Below are 13,773 nucleotides of genomic sequence, written 5' to 3' on the forward strand. Positions count from 1 at the left end.
AAAAACACTCTAAGACATCATAAAAACAGACTTTAAAATACATTACAACAAAAGATCCTTAAAAACATATTAAAACAAAATACCTTTAAAAACATCTTTTTTGGGGGAAAAGCTTTAAAAACAGATGCAGGGACAAGGTCTCTACTAAAAAGGCTTGTTGAAAGAGGAAGGTCTTCAGTAGGCACCGAAAAGATAACAGAGCCTGTCTAATATTTAAAGGGAAGGAATTCCAAACGGTAGGTGCCACTACACTAAAGGTTAGCTTCCTATGCTGTGTGGACCTCCTGATAATAATAATAATAATAATTTATTATTATTATTATTATTATTATTATTATTATTGTTATTATTATTATTAATTTGTGTGTCGCCTATCTGGCAATTAGCCACTCTAGGCGACGTACATTAAAATGAAATAAAATACAATAATATCAAATGCAGTCACATTAATAACAGTAGATAAAATAAATACTGGACAGTCATCAATACATATATAAAACAATTATTTTAGCAGCATACGATAGATGACAAAATCATGGAGATTTACCCATCCCAAGGACCTCAAAGCCCTGTTGGAATAGCCACGTCTTCAGGGCCTTGCGGAATACATCTAGGGAAGGGGCATGTCGAAGATCACATGGGAGGGAGTTCCAGAGAGTGGGGGCCACCACAGAAAAGGCTCTCTCCCTAGTACCCACCAACCTAGCTGTTTTGGTTGGCGGGATTGAGAGAAAGCCTTGTGTGGCTGATCTAGTTGGGCGGCATAATTGGTGGCGGTGGAGGCGCTCTTTCAGGTAAACTGGGCCGAAACCGTACAGGGTTTTAAAGGTTAATACCAACACCTTGAATCGGGCCCGGAAAACAATCAGCAGCCAGTGAAGATCAAATAATACTGGCGTAATGTGGTCCCGGCGGCGGCTGTTGGTAAGTAAGCGCGCCGCTGCATTCTGTATAAGTTGTAATTTCCGGGTCGTTTTCAAGGGTAACCCCACGTAGAGCGCATTACAGTAGTCCAATCGAGAGGTGACCAGGGCATGTACCACGAGCGGGAGCTGTTGAACAGGGAGGTAGGGTTGCAGCCTACGTATAAGGTGTAATTGATACCAAGCTGCCCGGCTCACGGCCGAAATCTGAGCCTCCATGGACAGCCTGGAATCAAGAACAACCCCGAGGCTGCGGACCTGGTCCTGTAGGGGCAACTTCACCCCACCAAACACCAGGTCAACATCTCCTAACCTTCCCTTATCTCCAACAAGAAGTACCTCGGTCTTATCAGGTTTCAACTTCAACCTGTTCCTGCTCATCCATCCACTCACGGATTCCAGGCACTTGGACATGGTCTCCACAGCCCTCTCCGGTGAAGATTTAAATGAGAGATAGAGCTGAGTGTCATCCGCATATTGGTGACACTGCAGCCCAAATCTCCTGATGATCGCTCCCAGCGGCTTTACATAGATGTTAAACAGCATGGGAGAGAGGATAGAACCCTGTGGCACACCACAATTGAGAGGCCAAGGGTCTGAAACCTCATCACCCAATGTTACCTGTTGGCGCCTATCAGAGAGAAAGGAATGGAACCACCGTAAAACCGTGCCTCCCAATCCCAAACTCTCCAGGCAATCTAAAAGGATACCGTGGTCTACGGTATCAAAAGCCGCTGAGAGATCCAGGAGGACAAGGAAGGTGAATTCTCCCCTATCCAATGCCCTCCTCATATCATCAACCAGAGCGACCAAGGCTGTTTCAGTTCCATGTCCAGCACTGAAACCTGATTGGTATGGATCTAGATAATCCGTTTCATCCAAGTGTGCCTGCAACTGATTTGCCACCACTCGCTCAATGACCTTGCCCAAGAATGGTAAGTTCGAAATTGGGCGAAAGTTGTTTAAGATCTGGGGATCCAAGGAGAACTTCTTTAAGATGGGTTTAATAATAGCCTCCTTGAGGGCTAGTGGCATAACACCCTCTTGCAAGGATGCATTAACCATTGCCTTGATCCCCTCACCCAATCTCTCTTTGCAGCTCATAAGGAGCCACGATGGGCAAGGGTCATTTAGACAAGTGGTAGGCCTTACAGATGAGAGCACCTTGTCCACATCCTCAGAAGGAAGAGGCCGAAATCGATCCCATTTGACCAGTTTGCAACTAGCCAACTCTAGCTCACTCACTGTATCCACAGCGCACGGAATCGAGCTCCTCAGGTGTTCGATTTTATCAGCAAAGTGCTTTGCCAATTTGTCACAGGAGGCCTTAGACTGTTCCAAGGGTTCCTGAGCAACTGGACCGACCAGGCTTTGGACCACCTGGAACAACCTCCTGGGACGGCACTCTGCTGATGCAATGATAACATGGTGTCTCTGCAGGAGGCCCTCACCTGCAGAGTGCAATGATTGACTGGGCGTATAAGGGATAAGACTGTCTTTCAGGTATCCTAATCCCAAACTGTATAAGACTTTGTCAACCAAAACCAGCACCTTGAATTTAGCCCGGTAGCTAATAGGTAGCCAGTGCAATTCTTTCAGCAGCAGGGTGAAATGTTGGCAGTACCCTGCCCCAGTGAGCAGCCTTGCTGCCACACCAGCTGCAGCTTCTGGATCATCAAGGGCAGGCCCACATAGACCGCATTACAGTAATCCAGCCTGAAGGTTACTAGTGCGTGGACAACAGTGGTCAGGCTATTCCAGTCCAGAAATGGCCGCAGCTGTCTTATCAGCTGAAGCTGGTAAAAGGCACTCTTAGCCACTAAGGCCACCTGGGCCTCTAGTGACAAAAATGGATCCAGGAGCACCCCAAGACTACAGACCTGCTCTTTCAGAGGAAGTACGACTGCATCCAAAGCAGTCAACTGACCAATTATCCGAACTCGAGAACCACCAACCCACAGCACATCCATCTTGCTAGGATTCAGGAGCACCTCCAAACTGTGGACCTGCTCTTTCAGAGGGAGTACAACCCAATCTAAAGCAGGCAATTATCTGAACCCAGGAACCACCAACACACAGCACCTCCATCTTGCTAGGATTCAGACTCAGTTCATTGGCCCTCATCCAGCCCACCACCAAGTCCAGGTACCTGTCCAAGGCTTGCACAGCCTCTCCCGATTCAGAAGTTACAGAAAAATAGAGCTGGGTATCATCAGCTTACTGCTGACACCTTGCCCCAAACCTCCTGATGACAGCTCCCAAGGGCTTCATATACATGTTAAACAACATAGGGGACAAGATGGTACCCTGTGGCATCCCAGAGCATAATTGCTGGGGGGTAAAAATACAATCACTATTCTCTGAAAACGACCCTGGAAATAGGATCAGAACCACTGTAAAACAGTGTCTCTGATACCCATCTCACCAAGTTGGCCCAGAAGGATACCATGGTCAATGGTATCAAAAGACACTGAGAGGTCAAGCAAAAATAACAGGGTCGCGCTACCCCTGTCCTTCTCCCAATAAAGGTCATCCATCAGAGAGACCAAGGCCAATTCAGTCCCATAACCAGGTCTGAACCCAGACTGGAATGGGTCAAGATAACCTATTTCATCCAAGAGTACTTGCAATTGCTGTGCCACAGCTCTCTTAATCACCTTCCTCAAAAAGAGGGTATTTGCGACCATGGGGTAGCTGTCACAAACCAATGGGTCCTCTATGGATTGCCTTCAAGTCGATCCTGACTTATGATGACCCTATGAATAGGGGTTTCAGGGTAAGCGGTATTCAAGAGGGTTTACTATTGCCTTCCTCTGAGGCCCAATGGGTCCAGGGTGGGCTTTTTCAGGAGCGGTCAGATCAGCTCCTCTTTCAGGCTCAAACCACCCCCTCTTGCAATGATGTGTAGACCATACCCTGGATCCACTCAGTCAACCCTCTTTGGCAAGCTTTAATAAGTCATGAAGGGCAAAAGTCAAGAGAACATGTTGCTGGCTGTATCATCGCAAGCACCTTGTCCACATCATTAGGCCACATCAAATGAAACTGATCCCAAGAAGTTGCAGCAGATGCTGCACTGGATACCTCACTGGGGACTACAGTAGACGTGGATGGGGCATCAAGATTGCTACAGAGGTGAGCAACTTTACCCTCAAAGTGTCTTGCAAACAATTCACAGTAGGCCTCCAAAGAGTCTAAAACTTCATTTCCTGGAGTTGATGTCAACAGACCCCTGACAATATGGAAAAGCTCCACTGGACGCCTATGGATGCAATGAGATAGAGGTAGAGAAGTGGGCCTTTTGCACCGTCCTCACCGCCACACAGAACAATTATGTTTTACTCATGCCTGATCAGCCTCACAATGCGTCTTTCACCACTTGCGCTCTAGCTGTCGTCCAGTCTGTTTCATTGCCCTTAGCTCACTGGTGTACCAAGGTGCAAACTGGGCTCCACAATGCCGGAGATGGTGCTCAAGGGCAACCATATCAAGAGCCCAACGCGCCTCGCTGTTCCACAGCATGACAAGGGCTTCAACAGGGTCACCTGCTCTATCTACTGGGAACTCCCACAGGGCATTCAGGATTCCATTGGATTCCATTAGTCTCCAGGGATGGACCATCTTAATCTGTCCCCTGCAGGGAAGGATCAGAGTCATAAGTCTAAACTTCACCAAGAAAGTGGTCTGACCATGACAATAGGGTGACATCCACCCCCCATCTCCAGACTACCCCTTCCTCCATCTGGATCAAAAACCAAGTCGAGGGTGTGCCCTGCCCTATGTGTTGGGCCGGTGACAACTTGAGACAGCCCCATGGTCATCATGGAGGCCATGAAGTCCCGAGCCAGAACACTAGAGGCAGCCTCAGCATGGACACTGAAATCACCTGGGACTATCGTTCTGGGCTCCTCCAATACCACAGCCGAAATGGGCAGCAGGGTGGATGGTATACCAGCAGCAACCCTACTTCACTGTCTCCTTGGCCTGACACCAGGTGCAGGCCCTCACAGCCAGTTCCAAGACAGAGTGGTTTCCTGGTGACAGAGATGAAAGTTATGTAGACCACAGCAACTTCCCCCCCCCACATCCCTGCAGCCTGTGGTGGCATTGCACAGAGTATACAGATGGGCAAAGCTGGGTCAGATCAACTCCTCCCAGCTCACCCATCCAAGTCTCGCTAATGCACACCAAATCGGCACCTTCATCTATGATCAAATCATGGATGACAGTGGTCTTATTGTGTACCGATCTGGCGTTAAACAGCACACACAGGCCAGTGGGCACAGCAGATGAGCACCAGGAACCCGTCCATGAGAGGAGTGAAAGTGAGAACAAGGTGTCAATTATTTAAATTTTTGTTGTATTTTTTCCATCATGGGGGGAGGAAGGAATTTGGATTTTCTGTCTCAACTCCCAAATTATTCTTTATGGAACATGTCAGATTTTGTCTTTGCTGGAAACCCATATGAAGAAGATAAAACAGTTCTGTTCCTATATATCAAGACAAAATTGGTGTTGTGTTTTAAATAAATAAATTATTGTTTGGGGAAAACTGCAATTATAAAACATTTATTCATGCTTTTGAAAACCATGTCACACTCGTTTGATTATGCTGTTCTGAAAAACAGGACTGTGCAATCTGGATTATTTCCTATCGCATTCAATTAAAGTACTGTACTGGTAGGCTTTTCAGCAGAGTGTTTTATCTCATTGGCAACAAAGAGCTGCAAAAGAGAGAGTTTATGTATCCAGCATCCTGATGCAGGAGTCAAGAGTATCTCTAGAGCAGCCTTGCAACTTATGACATCCTCCTCCACCCCCCAAGAAAGCTGAACACAGGTGTATATTGTCTCCTGGCAAATACTTGACACCTTTTTCACCATCTCAGAGAGACACCAAAACCAGGGTTTATTCAGACCCTGCTGAGCCACCATAATTATTCAGGCCTACTCAGTAGTTATGTACAGACACAGCAAGGTCTATTCCATTTTCCAGAAAACAGGCTGGGCCCTGGAATTCATCAGCTTCACAGTAAAGATAGCATCATCTAGCAGTGAAACTTCACACTTATACAGCATACAGCAGCTCTGTTCAGCTATTCTGAAATCATAACCACAGAGGGGGCCCCACACACACTGGTCCCTTCCCTCCACCATCAACCTTCGCAGGTTGAGCGGGAAGGTCTGAAGAGGGACTGTAACTGTGTTTATCTGGGCATGGTTACAGTGTTCTATGCACTTGTGAAGTCTCCAATCATGGGGAGGATTATAAGCACATTCAGCCAAATGTGCTTACAATCCCCTTTTAGGCTTTCATGTTCCAAGTGCAAAGGTCAGGGAGGAGCCAGCACGCATAGCTTTGCACCCTCCATGTATACAATTTCAGAATGCTTGAGTGAGAAGCATTACATTAATGTATATATTTATATATTATATACACAACTGAAGAGGAAGATGCAGCATTAAGGTTTCTTATATAACCTGAAAATCTTGATTTCTTACGTAACCTGAAAAGTATTTTGGTAGGGTCAGCACAGGCCACATAACTGTTCTGGGGTCATATCCAGCCAGCAAGCTGCCAGTTGAATGTCTCTGGCCTAAACTATCAGTGTCTGGGCTGATATTGCTCCAACGTACATCAAAATCCATTTCTGCCCTCAGAGGATTTGCAGCTTGAATACCCTGAACATAGAAGGCACTGGGAAGAGGAACAGAATAAAACAAGCAGGATGGCCGCAAAGATTATGTTAGTGCCATACCGTCAACAGAGACAGAAATGTGTTGTAAGACTTTTTGTATAACTTCTCCCATTAAGTCTCATCTGAGAATGAGCACAACTCGTGCATGTTCATCACCTGATAAGTGCAACACCTAGTGATGATTTGTATATGTGAATGAGGTAATACAGATGAAAACACAGATGACTTAGTGCTTAAGCCGCAAAGCACAGAAAAACTGAAAGACATATCTTAGATAGTTGTGTCTGTGACCCAGGCCCCAGTTTCACTATACTTGGCATTACTGAAAGCTTCAGTTTCAATCCAACAATTATTACATTATTAGTTTCATATAGTATAGTTATATACTATGTAATATACTACAATTGTGTATTTGTACATAAAATATGAACTGTGGGCCAAAATAGCTGTACTATACACAGATAATTGTGTAACAATAATTATGTAATCATTAAGAATGATTAAAGTTTTGAAAGGGCAAAATATAACTCAAACCTTTTGCTTTCCCAAGCCTTTGATTTTGAACTTTCTATTTCTCTGTAACATCTGAATCGGGAGAGGCCGTGCAAGCCCTGTACTGCTGCCTGAACTTGGTGGTGGGCTGGATGAGGGCCAATAAACTGAGTCTGAATCCTAGCAAGACAGAGGCACTGTGGGTTGGTGGTTCCCAAGTTTGGATAATTGGTCAGTTGACTGCTTTGGATGGGATCGTACTCCCTCTGAAAGAGCAGGTTCGTAGTCTGGGGGTGCTCCTGGATCCATCTCTGTTGCTAGAGGCCCAGGTGACCTCTGTGGCTAGGAGTGCCTTTTACCAGCTTCGACTAGTAAGACAGCTGCAGCCATTTCTGGACAGGGATAGCCTGACCACTGTTGTCCATGCACTGGTAACCTCCAGGCTGGGTTACTGTAATGTGCTCTATGTGGGGCTGCCCTTGAGGTTGGTCCGGAAGCTGCAGCTGGTGCAAAATGCAGCAGCGAGACTGCTCACTGGGGCAGGGTATCACCAACATGTCACCCCGCTGCTGAAAAAATTGCACTGGCTGCCCATTTGCTACTGGGCCAAGTTCAAAGTTCTAGTTTTGGTGTACAAAGCCCTATACAGCTTAGGACCAGGATACCTGAAAGACCGTCGTACCCCTTATATACCCAGTCGATCACTGCTCTCTGCAGGTGAGGGCCTCCTGCAGATACCATTGTCACAGGAGAGTGGTAAAAAGATGTCTGAAACTTGTCCTGCTTTAATAAATAAGCCAGTAAAAAGATCAGAGATGCAGGCATGGATTAATCAGGCACACACCCAGAGCTTGGAAGATTACTTTAAAAAAGTAATAAATTACAGTTACAGTTGCATTGCCCCCCAAAAGTAGTAATTACCGTTACAACTACAATTGCTCTGAAAGTAACTGATTACTTTACTTTTCCTCCAAAGTGATCACTACAATTACATTTCAGTTACTTTTTTTTAAAAAAGACCTACAAGGTGCTGGCCTTGGCTGCTGCACATCTAAGTAGCCTAAAAGAACATTAAAAATAAACAAACACATACAGAGGTAGTAGAATAATTATTCTTATTCATAAGATAGCAGTGGTGGTCTCTCTGCTGGTAAGGGTGGTGGGGAGGGAGGCTGAGGCCACTACTCAGATCTTTGCACATCAAACCAAGTGCAACTGCCCCCACTTAGCCAGCAAGCATAATCTCTCTCACTTAACCACCTCCCGGACCCTGCCCTGCCCTGCCACCAACAAAGGGACACTCACCCAAGCAAACATTTTTACCTGAGATGCAAAACAGTTAAAATACTGGAAATGCAGCACAGTAGCCAGAGAGGGTGGTGGAGGCCACTTTGTGTGCCAAGTGCAGACACAGTATTCTCTCTCTCTCTCTCTCTCTCTCTCTCTCTCTCTCTCTCACACACACACACACACACACACACACACACATATATACACACACAGACGTCGTCATCTTCCACCTCCACAGTTCTTTATCTCCATTCTGCTGCTGCCTCCTTCTCCTCCTTTATCCATGTTCTTGCCCTCCAGATCCTTTTTCCACTCCATTCTTCACCACCACCATCCATTTTTTTAAATAATTGTTTTCTCCACTCCACCTCGTCTCACTCTCTGCCTCCTCCCTCGTCGCCTCCTCCCCATCCTCTGAGCATGAGGAAGGAGCAACGCTGCACAGAAGCCCAGTTTGAGGCACATGATTTTCATCCACAGATCAGAGGAGCAGAACACTTCCCCTGCTCCCCCCCCCAAGTAATGCCCAAAAGTAATTCTGGAAACGTTATAATTACTCCACAAAAGTAGTAAAATTACTCCTAGTTCTATTACAATCAAAATGTAAAGGAATTACCTACTCGTTACTCAAAAAAGTAATGAATTACAAGTAATTCGTTACTTGTAACTAGTTACTTCCAAGCTCTGCACACACCCCAGGAACTATAGTGATTCTCCCCAACACAAATCCCAGATTTGGAATATCTTGAAGATATGCAGCAGGAGCATATCAGACCTCGGGCATGACTTTTAACCGAACCAGACTGTCATCTCCTCCCCCCGCCCGAAGGGTTGATGTGTTAAGAAATATAAAAAACAGCTTCAGAAACTTCAGATCTAACAGGAAATAATGTGGTCCAGCTTGAGGTAGCAACTTTTTAGAAAAGCAGGAGACAGCTGGTGTTTAGTATGAGGTTCTTTATGCAGGAACTGCAAGATGAACTTTGAATGACAGCAACCGCTTGACTGCACTCTAAGAAATAGAACCACCTTTTATAGGAATATTATTAACACTATGTAGTGACAAGTTATTATGTTCAGGTGACTTTTAGACAGGTATATAAGAAGCTTTTTAGATTGCTGGGAGGAAGGGCAGGATATAGATAAAATAATAAATAAATAATAAATGAACAAATAGATAAACTTTCATTGTTCTTTTTACTCATTTAGGAAATTGAAGATATGCCTGGAGTAAGATAACCTTTTCAATTCTCTCACATTTTTAGCATGTTTCATAGTTTTATATGCATATTTTCAAATTTATATTCTAAACTTGGCAATTGTAAACAGATCTGAATTTACATACTCTGTTTTATAAAGTAGTAAAAGTCAGCAATAACATTATTTTAGTTTTAATTATGGGAGTGCATATTTCATGGGTTAGTTCCATTTTTTCTAAAATTACCCATTTTTAATTATCTGCCTTGGGGGAAGGGAACATGCATACCAGTATTTATATAATATTTGTTACAAAAGCGTCTCCCTCTGTACATTATCCATTGGTGTCTAGTCAATACAGACTCATATTCTTTTTTGCACACCCCATACTGTTTACTCTTGGAGATTAGTTCCCCCATTCCCCCCTCTTCTGCTTATACATTCCTATTTACGGATGGGAAATTGTGGCCCAAAGGCCAAATCCAGCATTCAGAGGCTTTCCGTCTCACTCCCAGATAGCTCTGATCCCAAAGAACCTCACCATATACATAATTATACATTTCAGCCACTTTCTCCAAGACATAAGCAAAGGGCTCTTTAACACTCTCTCTTGTACTAAGCTCTTCCCTTAATATGCCCTTCAGTTATGCAATCCATGACAAGCTAAAACATAAGGAAATGAGAGTGTGCAGTTGAGGCGGCCAAAGGAAGGATTTAGCCAAAGCCTCTGTTGCTAATTCAGAGTGGAAGAAATGGGGTTAAAGAGCCCTTTTGTCTGTGTCTTGGTTTGTATGGCAGCAAATCAGTGGGTGGGGCCAATTTTGCTGGCCACTCAGTCCTTGCTCAGTTGAATGGCTATTCACCCACACACATTAGTTGCTGACAGAAAATATCTGAGTTTGATCTGATGGACATAGCTTTGCCTTTCTCTGTAAAGATCCAAACCTACATACTCCAACAATGTAAAGCAGAATTCCCACAGCAGGTTATCCTAAAACCACAGCAGCTTGAGACTAGAATATTGGCTTCTTTCTCTCAGTAGGAAAACAGAGTTGTCTTGAGAGAGGTGATGTTCCATCACAAGTGTTGCCATGGATACGTCCAGTCACAAGCTTCCAGCTGTGATGTTCAACCCTGTCAGTGTCATTCAAGGGTAATTGAAAACAACAGGTCACTAAGCAGAGTGGCATAATTTGTTCAAATGCCCATTTGCAGGGGTTTCCACTAAACAAGGAAGGATGCTGCATTTCTCATATTCATGGACCTTGGCAGAGAAACACTTGACTTAAGTAGAGCTGAATCTCTTAGTCAGAATACATATTAATTTGTTACATTACAGGATTAGACATCCTGTCCTAATCTCCTAGGAGTCCAGTCAACCATTTTCTCCTCACAACCTTGTAAAGTAGATTCATCTGAGGGAATAGGTGGCTGAAGGTCACCCACTGAGCTTCATGACTGAGTGAGCATTTGCATCCAGAACTTGGTTCAGATCCAATTCTCTGCATCCCTAGTCATCAAAGGTGATGGTGGGGAACAGGCTCCTGTGCACGGATCCCTTTCTGGATCAGGCCCCACAGCCCTCTGTTGGGGGGAGGGAACCTACATACCAGACATAATATACCTAGCTCTACTGAACTGGGCACACTCACACCAAAAAGATCATCAAAATGTTTGCTTGTGACCATTCCTGCTTTCACATATCCACACCTGCTTTCACATATCCAGTGGGACTTGCACCCCACCCCTCCTAGCCCTTAGAACAATATACTCCCATGCCATATCGCAAGCCCCTTTTTAAAGCCTCCTAGTTTTCACAAATGATCTTACTGGATGACATAGGAGGTTTCTGTTTGAGAAACACAAGGCTCAAAGTGCCCTTTCACATGTGGAACTATTTGCACAGTTCATTGGAGCCCAGATATTTGTTTGGCTTTTGTATATGTCAGACATTTTATTTTTGCTTCAATAACATCTTGGGGTTGGCAATTCAACCTTCCATACAAGAACATCCAAAGAATCCACAAAGAACTTAACAGATTTATATTGTATGTCTGCTCACCAGTATGATAGGAAGATTTGATGCCATTCTTCAAGTTTCAGGAATATACAAAAAAAAAAATCACATTTGAGAGGGGGAATCAAATTATCTCTGGCATAACTGGTTTTTCAAATATAGATGCAGAAAGCAAAGTAAATCTCAATGGCCCTTAAGTTCCACCCAGTAATGCTTTAGCAAATCTATATCAAGTGGCATTTGTTTCTGTAATAAAAAAATCCAGATCATTATCTTCCCAGTCCTTAATCATGTTAATCATATTTAAACAATCTTCCTTGCTCTTGAAAAATAACAGATCAAATATCTTTGACAAATATAGTGCATGCTTGGAAAATTACATGTCTTTGTTTATGCTATAAAAGAGGGGAAGCACCTATTAAGTAACTTGTTCCCTACTTTAAACTCTGATTTACCACAGCATTTTGCTAGGAAGCCTAATTTTTAGGATCTCTGCACACATTTATTCACAGTTAATGGTTCTGTTCCTATCCTATAGTCATAGAATAGTTCCTCTTACTATCTCTACTTCTGTCTGTGTGGGAGGATTCAATGCAGGTACCCTCTTATTCTGACCTACCTACCATCTGTTCAGTGAGGGAAAGGAAGAGGCAGGAGATCACAAGGATGTCAGCCAATGACATAATACTTCCTATGCCAGTGTTATACTGCCACAATAACCACATAATCACCAGCCTCACCCACATTTTTGGCTTCTATCAAATGCTGGTAATGTCTGAATCAAGTTCTGATGAATGTTCCTATGCTTGAAGGTCTCTGCACCAGGACAAGGAGGACTTAAGTGCATATAACTGCATGCAGTTATGTCTGGATAATCACATAAATTATCAGACTCTCCTCCTTCCCTCCCCCCGGCTCCAAAACTGTCTTTGAAACATAAATCTGTGCCTGTCACCTGAGGTGGAGGAAATCAGCTGGCAAGGGACAATTCCGGGGTTGGGGGACAATGAATGAGAAAGCTTCTCCACTGCAAATTGCACCCTCTCAGCGCTGATTTCCATAGGATAAGCAGCAGATAACCTTTGAGTACATGAAGTTAAGGTTGGTCGGGAAGGCTGAATTTCTTGATCTGAAATGACTAGTCAAATATTAGGCTACAGACCTCTACATTATACTAATTGTGGGTAACGTTTCTCTCCCGTTTTCATTATCAAACACCATCTGGCACCCTATTGTGTGTTTTTTCCAAACAAAAGACCATAAACATATAACTAGAAAGGTCTACTCAATACCTTCCCCCCATTAACTATTAAATATATTAAGTATGCTGACCTTTCTTTCTTTCTTTCTTTCTTTCTTTCTTTCTTTCTTTCTTTCTTTCTTTCTTTCTTTCTTTCTTTCTTTCTTTCTTTCTTTCTTTCTTTTTTTATTAGTCACTTACTACCTGAAGGTCTCCAAGCAACTTACAACATAAGGATGCAATTTGAAACATTTATTAGGGAATAAGCCTCAGTGAGCACATGGATTACACTACCAATAGATGTTACAGAGAAGAGAGACAAGTCCCCACTGCTTTCTATATCCTTTAAAATACCTCTCTCATAAGATTCACACCATAATTGAAACTAGTGAAATATAACAAAAGAGAGATTTCCTGTTAAGATGTACATGTTATTAAGATGCTGCTTGTGTATATTATATACTTTTTTCCTTTCTCTCATATTATTTATTTATTTATTTATGAAACAACAAACCAAGGATGAAATATATTTTAGTGATATTTTCTCAGCATGATTTGCTGACATATTTATATGCAGGAATGTCACATAGTGTACTGATCTGAATCTATCCAAATGTTAATTTACCAGCAGTGCTGTGTAGCTCATGACAACCACCTGCTCAAAATTCATTTCTTTCTCTTAATCAGCCCAATAAACATTAAAATAAAACACAAAAAAATCTGCAGAGATAATAGAAGTGATAAAGTTGTTTATATTTATATGCTGAATGTAATGTGCTGTGGTACCTCTGACAGTCTAATTAGAGAATACTGCTTGGAATGAAAAATGCAAGTTTGCAACCTTTTCTAAAGATGCTTTTCTACCCAGAATGCCCAGTTAAGGCAGCTCCATCACAATGGTTGCATGCTTCAATAG

General features: G+C 43.4%; 1 protein-coding gene across 4 annotated transcripts in view; it reads right to left on the reverse strand.

Moving 5' to 3' along the window:
- The window catches only part of TMEFF1 (transmembrane protein with EGF like and two follistatin like domains 1), a 102,821-nt gene that overhangs the window by 18,153 nt on the left and 70,895 nt on the right, over nt 1-13,773 (reverse strand). The window lies entirely within an intron of this gene.

The sequence above is a fragment of the Rhineura floridana genome, chromosome 1, assembly GCF_030035675.1.
Source record: "Rhineura floridana isolate rRhiFlo1 chromosome 1, rRhiFlo1.hap2, whole genome shotgun sequence".
NCBI lineage: Eukaryota > Metazoa > Chordata > Lepidosauria > Squamata > Rhineuridae > Rhineura > Rhineura floridana.